This window comes from Tachyglossus aculeatus, chromosome 4 (genome assembly GCF_015852505.1).
Source record: "Tachyglossus aculeatus isolate mTacAcu1 chromosome 4, mTacAcu1.pri, whole genome shotgun sequence".
Lineage (NCBI taxonomy): Eukaryota > Metazoa > Chordata > Mammalia > Monotremata > Tachyglossidae > Tachyglossus > Tachyglossus aculeatus.
Window position 1 is genome coordinate 40,647,715 of NC_052069.1, and position 10,153 is coordinate 40,657,867.

The window sequence follows — 10,153 nt, forward strand, 5'->3', positions numbered from 1 at the left end:
CCGTTGTTCAAAACGTTATTCTTGCGGAAGGCTGGGTCCTTCTGACCCAGTGGGTTTTCTTTTGCAATCATCACCTCTAGGGTGGGTAACCACAGAAGACCCCCTGGGCTGAATTAGAGCAGGAGAATTCTTCAGGTCTGTAGTAGATGCCGCTGCCTCAGGGGAGAAGTCAGGCTGGAGATATCTGAACTTCGATGTTATCCATTTTCCTTAGCCCTGAAAACAAAGAAATCGGAAAGATGTTGCCACTTATGCCTTCAACGTGATAATAAACTGCAAGTCACATTTGCCCAAAGATTCAAATGCCTCCCTTCCCTCTTCCTCTTTTTGGGGTTATTATCTGCTTCAGCAGTGAAGTCGATGTCCATAATCCCATGATTATCTTAACTCCCATATGCCAAATTGTGAAAGTCACTGTTTCTGCTCTGCTTATGGCCGCTGAGATAAAAAGTTCCCCTGCCTCTTCAAGGGTTGGGTACTGGGCTACAAACTCACCTGATGTATCAGTCAGTCAATCCATTGATCAGTGGTATCTATTGAGCACTTATTGTGTGAAGAACACCATACTAAACGCTTAGGAGAGTATAATACCACAGTCCGTTAGGCGTGTTCCCTGTCTACAATGCGCTCACAGTCTAGAGGGGGAGATAGGCATTAATATAAATAATTTATAATATATATACTTTATAGATAAGTACATAAAAGCAGTGTGGCTCAGTGGAAAAGAGCCCGGGCTTTGGAGTCAGAGGTCGTGGGTTCAAATCCCGGCTCTGCCAATTAGCTGTGTGACTTTGAGCAAGTCACTTAACTTCTCTGGGCCTCAGTTACCTCACATGTAAAATGAGGATGAAGACTGTGAGCCCCCCATGGGACAACCTGATCACTTTGTAACCTCCCCAGCGCTTAGAACAGTGCTTTGCACATAGTAAGTGCTCAATAAATGCCATTGTTATTATTATTATTATTATTATTATTATTATTATTATAAAACCGAGGGTGGGGGCAAATACCAAATGCGAGTATCAAATTTCCAACCAGATGTGAATATCCTCTCTAAGAAAGTCCTCCCATCATGCCTGCCACAGAAATCAGCCAACTCTAGTCAAGACACATGCAAATACGGGCCTCTGCCCATCTTCCTCTGCCTGGGTCTTGTGAGAAACTTTTGGAAAGAGTGCTCCCAGTTCCAGGGACGCTGGAGTTGTGGAAGGGAAAGTTTTATTGATTCCAAATAGCTCAAACCAAAGCGTTTCAGTTCTGAGGTCCCACCAACCCTGCTAGAAAGGTCTAATAGGAAGGAGTTTTACTCTCCACCACATGAAGCCATTTACTGTCAAGGGCCAATGTAATAATAATTAATAATGATAATTATGCTATTTGTTAAGCACCTACTGAGTGCCAGGCATTGTAGTAAGCACTGGATTGGATATAAGCAAATTGGGATGGATTTGGGAAAATCAGTCCAAACTGATTTGGGACTCCATTTCAATCTCCATTTTACAGAAGAGGTAACTGAGGCACAGAGAAGTGACACGCAGCAGACAAGGGGCAGAGAGGGGATTAGAACCCATGACCTTCTGAATTCCTTGCTGTTAATCTCTGAGAGCGCTTCAGCGAGAGAACTGGGCCTTTCTTTCAGACTTTCTACACGGCCAAGTCTAGCTTTGTTTTCATTTTTCTTTAATGGTAGTTTTGAAGCACTTACTATGTGTCAAACACTGCTCTAACTGCTGAGGTAAAGTTAATTAGGTTGGTCACAGTCCCTGGCCCAAGTGGGGCTCACAGTTTAAATAGAAGGGAGAATAGGACAACTGAGGCAGAGAGAGGGTAAGTATCTTGCCCAAGGTTAATCAGCAACCATTTGGTACAACTGGGACAATAATAATAATTATGGTATTTGTTAAGCACTTACTATGTGCCAAGCATGTTCTAAGCATTGGGGTAGATACAAGGTAATGAGGTTGTCCCAAGTGGGGCTCACAGTCTTAATCCCCATTTTACGGATAAGGTAAGTGAGGCACAGAGAAGTGAAGTGACTCGTCCAGAGTCACATAGCTGATAAGTGGAAGAGCTGGGATTAGAACCTATGACCTCTGGCTCCCAAGCCCGGGCTCTTTCCATTAAGCCACTCTGAGAACTCAGGTCCTCTAACTCCAAGGCCCATGCTCTTTCCATTAGGTCATGCTGCTTCTCATGCTGCTTTGTGTGGACTCTCTTAAATCTCCGCTTTGCTAGACAGGATCTCCCTGATCCTCATAAATAATATGAACAACGAAACTGAACAAAATGGGAAGCAGACTGAGCACAGGACTGGGAGTCAGAGGACCTGGGTTCTATTCATGGCTCTGCCACTTGTCTGCTGTGTGACTTGGGGCATATAACTGAGCTTCTCGGCACCTCAGTTACCTCATCTGTAAAATGGGGATTTAGACTGTTAGCCCCACATGGGACATGGACTGTGTCCAACATTAGCTTGTTTCTACCTCAATGCCTGGCTCATAATAAGTGCTAAAAAAATACCATTAAAGAAAAAATCTGTCTGGTTTGGGAGTATCACAATGGCTTTATATAGTGCTTGGCTGTAGAAGAATTCTACCCCACAGTAGACTCAGAATGAAAATGGAAAGGCTTAGCTGCACCATTCATGTAAGATATGGCTCCTTATTTTAAAACAATGGTATTTGTTATGCACTTACTATGTGTCAAGCAGTGTTCTAAGCACTGGGGTAGACACAAATTAATCAGGTTGGACACAGTCCCTGTCCCACACGGGGCTCACAGTCTAAGTAGAAAGGCGAACAGGGTATTGAATCCTCATTTTACTGTTGAGGAAACTGAAGCGTAGAGAAGTTGTCACTTGCCCCAGATAATGCAGCAGAGAAGTTACTGTGTCAGGATTAGATCCCAGGTCCTCTGACCAGAGGTCCTTTCCTCTTTCACTTTCTTCCCACCAAAATCATTGGGGAAAAATGGCTTGTTCTGGAACTTTAATTTATTTTGTCTCTGGTTCCTGTTATGTGACTATCTTACTTAACCCCAAAGCCACTAATCTCCTAACCTCAGTAGGCACTTTTCCTTAGACAAAAGCTAATGGTCTATCCTTTGTCTCATTTACTTTTCTGTTGCCTTTGACTGGTCATTCTCATACCTTCTTAATTAATTAACTAATTAATTAATTGTGGCATTTGTTGAACACTTACTATGTGCTAAGCATTGTTCTAAGCACTGGGGGAGATACAAGGTAATCAGGTTGTCCCACAATGGGCTCACAGTCTTAATCCCCATTTTACAGATGAGGTAACTGAGGCCCAGAGAAGTGAAGTGACTTGCCCAAAGTCACAGAGCTGACAAGTGGCAGAGCTGGGATTAGAACCTATGACCTCTGACTACCAAGCCCGGGCTCTTTCCACTGAGCCACGCTCCTTCTCAGCCATTTATATTTATAATAATAATAGTAATAATAATGATAATAATGATTGTGGTATGTGTTATGGGTTTATTGTGTGCCAAGCTCTCACCTATGTGCTGGGGTAGATATGTGATAATCAGGTTGGATACAGTACCAATCCACATGGGGCTGTCTAAATAGGAGGAAGAACAGGTATCCAACCCCCACTTAATAATAATAATAATAATAATAGTAATAATAATAATAATAATAATAATAATAATAATAATAATAATTGTTGTATTTGTGAAGTCCTTTCTATGTGCCAAGCACTGTACTAAGCACTGGGGTGGATACAAGTAAACTGGGTTGGACACAGTCCCTGTCCCACGTGAGGCTCACAATCTCAATCCCCATTTTATAGGTGAAGTAACTGAAGCACAGAGAGGTAAAGTGACTTGCCCAAGGTCACACAGCAGACAAGTGGCAGAGCCAGGGTTAGAACCCATGATCTTCTGACTCCCAGGCCATGCTCTACATTATGCTGCTTCACTTAACAGATGAGGAAACTAAGGCACAGACCAGTTAAGTAATAATAATGCTGGTTTTTGTCGAGCGTTTACTGTGTGCCAAGCACTGTTCTAAGCACTGGTTAAGTGATTTGTCCAAGATCACACAGCAGGCAAGCAGCAGAGTTGGGATTAGAACCCAAGTCCTCCAGCTCGTGGGTCTGTGCTCTTTGCAGTAGCCCACACTCATTACCACGCTAGAGAAGTAGCATGGTGTAGCGAACACAGCACCTGTCCTGGGAGTCAGAAGATAATGGGTTCTAATCCCAGCTCTGCCACTTGTCTGCTGTGTGACCTTGAGCAAGTCATTCACTTCTCTGGGCCTCAGTTACCTCATTTGTAAAATGGGGATTGAGACTATAATCCCCATATGGGACAGGGACTGTGTCCAACCTGAGATTGGCTTGTATCCAGTACTTGGCACATAGTAAGTGTGTAACAAATACCATTATTATTTTTTCTGTATGTCTTGGTAGAGTTTCACTTAACCCCTGTTGGATGTCCTCCCCAAACTCCCAGTGCTTAAAACAGTGCTTGGCACATAGTAAGCGCTTAACAAATGCCATTATCATTATTATTATGATGTAAGAATCAACTCCAATTCAGTCGGCCCTGTTTTTGGGTGGGTTTCTTGTGGCTGCCCTCCGATTTCTTCAGTCTCTATTCCCTGCGACCCCTAGATCCATCACTGTAAACTCTCTAGACTGTAAGCTCATTGTGAGCAGGGAATATCACTGTTTATTGTTGTATTATACTCTCCCAAGCGCTTTGTACAGTGCTCTGCACATAGTGAATGAATCACTGAATGAATGAATGAATCACCGTGGACCTCCGTAGCCTGGACAGGTGGATCTGGTGTCTCTGGGAGATGTTAGATCCGCAATCATCATCCCAACTGGTCCCTCATTTTCTTTAACTAGGAAATACTTCTAGCTGCCTTTCACATAGGCACATGTGAGGATTTAAGGACCTATTCTTCTACTCTGATTGATTGCTCCCAAGACTCTAGTAAAGTGCTCTGCCTACAATAGGTGCTTTGAAATACTAATCATGATGTTGGAAAAACACACTTGACTCTGCAAAAAATGCTAAATGTATCCAAAGAAGGTGTATATGCAAGACAACATTGGCTTTAAATTGTGGTTGGTAGAAATGAGTCACTTTATACACTTACCTCATATTTAAATACATGAACCACCTCATTTCATTAATGCAGGAGCCTTATTTTTTTGTTCATCCGCAGGTAATTTTTTTTATTAAATAATATTTTTAATCCAAAGCATTTGACCAAACATAGCAGATACCTAGCAAGTAAGACAGAGTGAGGCCTTTTGGAAAGAACAAGGGCCTGGGAGTCAGAGGGCCTGGGTTCGAATCCTGGCTCCCGCATGTACCTGCTGGGTGATGTTGGGCAAGTCACTTCACTTCTCTGTGCCTCAGTTACCTCATCTGTAAAATGGGGATTAAGACAGTGAGCCCCATAAGGGACACAGACTGTATCCAACCTTTATCTAACCCCTCTCTAGACTGTAAACCCACTGTGGGCAGGGATTATCTCTATTGCTGTATTGTACTTTCTAAGTGCTCTTCACACAGTAAGTGCTCAATAAATACAATTGAATGAATGAATAAGTGAATGAATGCATAACCCAATGCTTCATTCAGTGCCTGGCATGCACACAAAAAAGAAGATGTGGCGGGTGATGGGTAGCCATTGGAGGTTTTTGAAGAGGCGTGACATGCCTTCTGGGTACCAGTCTAAGCCAAAGCGATGGTCCATCTAGCCCAGTTTTTGGACACTAATAATCAATCTTGTGATCAATAGTGTTTATTGACTTGCTGTGTCACCTTGGGCAAGTCACTTCACTTCTCTGGGCCTCAGTTACCTCATCTGTAAAATGGGGATTTAGACTACAAGCCCCACGTGGGACAGGGACTTTGTCCAAACAGATTTACTTATATCTACCCCAGTGCTTAGAACAGAGCCTGGCACATAGTAAGTGCTTTACAAATACCATAATTAATATTATTATTAAAATTATTAAGATCACTTCTCCTAAAGACCTTTCTGGGTTAAGCCCTCTTTTCCCCAACTCACTTTCCCTTTTATATCCTCTCTGCACTTGGATCTGAGACCTTTGGTCATCTGATATTTGTCCCATTCCTAACCCTACAGCACTAATATATATATCTTTAAATTATATATTATGAATTGTTATTCATATTAACAGCTGCCTCCCCCTCTAGACTGTAAGGTCATTATGGGCAGGGAATGTGTCTGCTAATTCTGTTGTATTGTAATCTCCCAAATGCTTAGTACAGTGCTCTGCACATAGTAAGTGCTCAGTAGATACTACTGATTGATTGATTGATTATTTTTACAGTGTTAAGTGCTTACTATGTGTCAGGTAGGGTTCTAGGTGATGGGGTAGGAACACCCACTGTTACAAAGTGGGAAGTAGAGGAAGGGGTGGTGTAAGCCCCACTAGCACAAGAATGGTCAGAGAGGTAAGAGGAGAACCAGGAAAGGCCTGTGCCAGAAAGACAAAGGGCATTTAGTGTCGAAGGCAGTCGAGGGGTCAAGAAGGATTAAGAAGGATAAATTAAACAGGAAGATCACTGATGACTTTGGAAAGAACAGTACTGAGGGAGGAAATGGGGAGGAAACTGGATTTTAGACCATCGAGATGAGAAGCTAGAGGATAGAAAGTGGAGGCATAAGTTAATAATAATAATGTTGTTATTTGTTTAGCATTTACTATGTGCCAAGCACTGTACCAAGCACTGGGTTAGAGACAAGATAATGTGATGTGACACAGTCCCTGTTCCACATGAGGCTTACAATCTAACTGGAGGGAGAAGAGGTATTTAATCCTCACGTTACAGATGAGAGACCTAGGCATATAGCAGGAAAGTGGCTGACGGTTATATAGTATCTGTTGGAGGCATGTAGGGTAGAGAAGCAGGAGATGGATAATAGCTAGGTGATGTTATGGGGTCCAGAGAAGATTTTTTTTTGGATTAGGGAGGTGTGGGCATGCTTGAAGGCAAAGAGGGAAGGAACCATCAGAGTGAGCAGTTGAAGATGTCAGTCAAAGTAGGAAGAAAGAAGGAAGTCCATAGGTATATGGACTTTTAGAAGGTGATAGGGGATAGAATTGCAGGTGCAAGTGGAGGGAGTAGATTGAAAAAGCCAGACAGATTTCTCCTCTTTACGGCCAGCCAAGAGGGGTGAAGGGGTGAATGAAAGGTTGGAAGGAAACTGGGGAGGATAGTGAAATCCCGGGAAGCTTGGGAATTCAAGAAGCAGCGTGGCTCAGTGGAAAGAGCATGGGCTTCGGAGTCAGAGGTCATGGGTTCAAATCCCAGCTCTGCCAATTGTCAGCTATGTGACTTTGGGCTAGTCACTTAACTTCTCTGTGCCTCAGTTACCTCATCTGTAAAATGGGGATTGAGACTGTGAGCCCCACGAGGGACAACCTGATCACCTTGTAACCTCCCCAGCGCTTAGAACAGTGCTTTGCACACAGTAAGTGCTTAATAAATGCTATTATTATTATTATTATTATTATTGGAGGAATTGTGTAATGGTGAAAATCCTTCACATTCAACCTGAAGTTTAAGGTTGGTCCTTTTAACATTCATAACTGTTCCTCCTACACCTCTGCCTTTCCCTCTAGTTATACAATATAGACTTCTCTTTCTAGAATTTATCCAAATCCTCCTTGAATATACTGATATTTGCTGCCTCCAAAACTCATATCTATAATTTATTTTTATTTATATTAACGTCTGTCTCTCCCTCTATGCTGTAAGCCCGTTGTGGGCAGAGAAAGTGTCTGCTATACTGTACTCTCCCAAGCACATAATAAGCACTCAATAAATACAACTGACTGAGTGACCGTTTCTTTTGATTTATTGTGAACTTACCGCTTCCAAAGCTTCAATGGATACCCCCTTGTCCTGTTGTTGTGGATGGGATTGGTGAAAAATAATCAATATTAATTGTGTCTACCAATTCTATCGTATTGTATTCTCCCAAATGCTCAGTACAGTGCTCCGCACATAGTAAGTGCTCTATAAATATGATTGACTGATTGATTGATGGTGTGTTTAAGAACTTGCCTTATGCCGTCAAGTCATTTCCAACCCATAGCGACACCATGGACACATCTCTCCCGGAATGCCCCACTCTCCATCTGCAATTATTTTGGTAGTGTATCCATAGAGTTTTCCTGGTAAAAGTATGGATGTTGTTTATCATTGCCGCCTTCCGTGCGGTAAACTCGAGTCTCTGCCCTCGACTCTCTCCCATGCCGCTCCTGCCCAGCATGGGTGATTTTTGACTTGTAGCAGATTGCCTTCCACTCGCTAGCCACTGGCCAAGCTAGGAATGGAATGGTAGGCTTCTGCTTGACTCTCCTTCCCCTAGCCGAAACTGGTAAGGTACTGGAAACTCTCCAGGTATGACCCTGAGAGGGGATTAAGAATTTAGTAAGTGCCAAAGACTGTGCTAAACACTGGGGTAGATACAATATAATCAGATCAGACATAGTCCCTGTCCCACACATGGCTCACGTCTAAAGGGGGTGTTTACAATATTCTTTTCCAAATGGTCGGCTCATCCACCAGTTGCTTGTACACCCAGTCCTTTAGCAGGATTGAAAGATGGGTTCTTTTTCCTTTTTTCATTACTGACAGCTGACAATCAGAGACCATATGCAGATTCTACTCCACACTCCTTCAAGTAACAACCAGAGGGGATGTATCAGAAAAGTTTTCCCAACTATGAAGGTGGATTTAGCTTGAGAAGCTGCATAGTGTAGTGGAAAGAGCATGGGCCTTAGAGTCAGAGGCCCTGATTTCTAATCCCGATACTGTCACTATACTGCTGTGTGACCTTGGGCCAGTCACTTCATTGCTCTGTTCCTCAGTTCCCTCATCTGCAAAATGGGAATTCAGTACCTGTTCTCCCTCCTACTTAGACTGGGAGCTCCTTGTGGGACCTGATTATCTTGTGTCTACCCCAGCTCTTCGTATAGTGTTTGGCATATACTAAGTGCTCAAAAAATATCACAATTATTATTATTGATCCCAAAAGACAGTACACTCAGTCTTTGATAAAAACTTATGGTTTCACTCCACATTCTGGCTAGAATGCGGCAGCAGAATTAGAGAACTCTCTTCCAGCAAGGTGAGCCCATCTGGGTGCAGTATGATGAAGCGGTGGAATTAATGACTGTGTGTGTGCTTGTGGGGATGAATATAGTGGGAGAATTATAGAGAAAATTTTCTTTAACACGTGATTCCAAAAGACTGCAACCTGTATGTTATAGGAGATGTATTATGTAGAGTCACCCAATGAAGAGTCAGAAGGTCAGGGGTTCTAATCCCAGCTCCACCACTTCATTGAATTGTATTTATTGAGCACTTACTGTGTGCAGAGCACCGTACTGAGAGTTTGGCACTGTATGTGTGAACTTGGGCAAGTCACCTCACTTCTCTGGTCCTTAGTTACCTCATCTGTAAAATGGGAATTGAGACTGTGAGCCACGTGGGAGAGGGACTGAGTCCGACCTGATTTGTTTGCATCCACCTCAGCGCTTAGTACAGTGCCTGATGCAAAGTAAGTGTTTAACTAATACCATTATTATTATTATTATTATTAAGAGTAAAATTGAATATGTCTTTATGATCCATAAGCATTTCAAACCCTTTTCAGGTTCCTGGGCACCTCAGTGATGGATGCTAAACTTGGGAAGATGGAGTATTTTTTTATTTTATTTGTTTAGTGCTGTACTATGTGCTGGGGTAGATACAGGCTTATCAGGTTGGATACAGTCCTTGTCCCACATAGGGCTCATAGTTTTAATCCCCATTTTATAGATGAGGTAACTGAATCAATCAGTCAACCATGTTTATTGAGTGCTTACTGTATGTAGGGCACTGTACTAAGTGCTTGTGAGAGTATGAGACAACAATATAACAGAAACATTCCCTGCCTGCCCTGAGCCTAGAAGGGGAGAAGCACAGAGAAGTTAAATGACTCTCCCCAGGTCACACAGCAGACAAGTGGCTGAGCTGGGATTAGAACCCAGATTACTACTATTCATTCATTCAATCGTTTTTATTGAGCACTTACTCTGTGCAGAGCACTGTACTAAGCGCTTGGGAAGTACAAGTTGGCAACATACAG

The 10,153-nt window shown here is 42.7% G+C and overlaps 1 non-coding gene across 1 annotated transcript; it reads right to left on the reverse strand.

The window, feature by feature from the left end:
* Positions 1-8,302: 8,302 nt before the first annotated feature.
* On the reverse strand, positions 8,303-8,439 carry LOC119928037. The gene has a single exon (XR_005450996.1). It is a non-coding gene; the product is annotated as a small nucleolar RNA SNORA7 (small nucleolar RNA).
* Between the last annotated feature and the right edge of the window lie 1,714 nt (positions 8,440-10,153).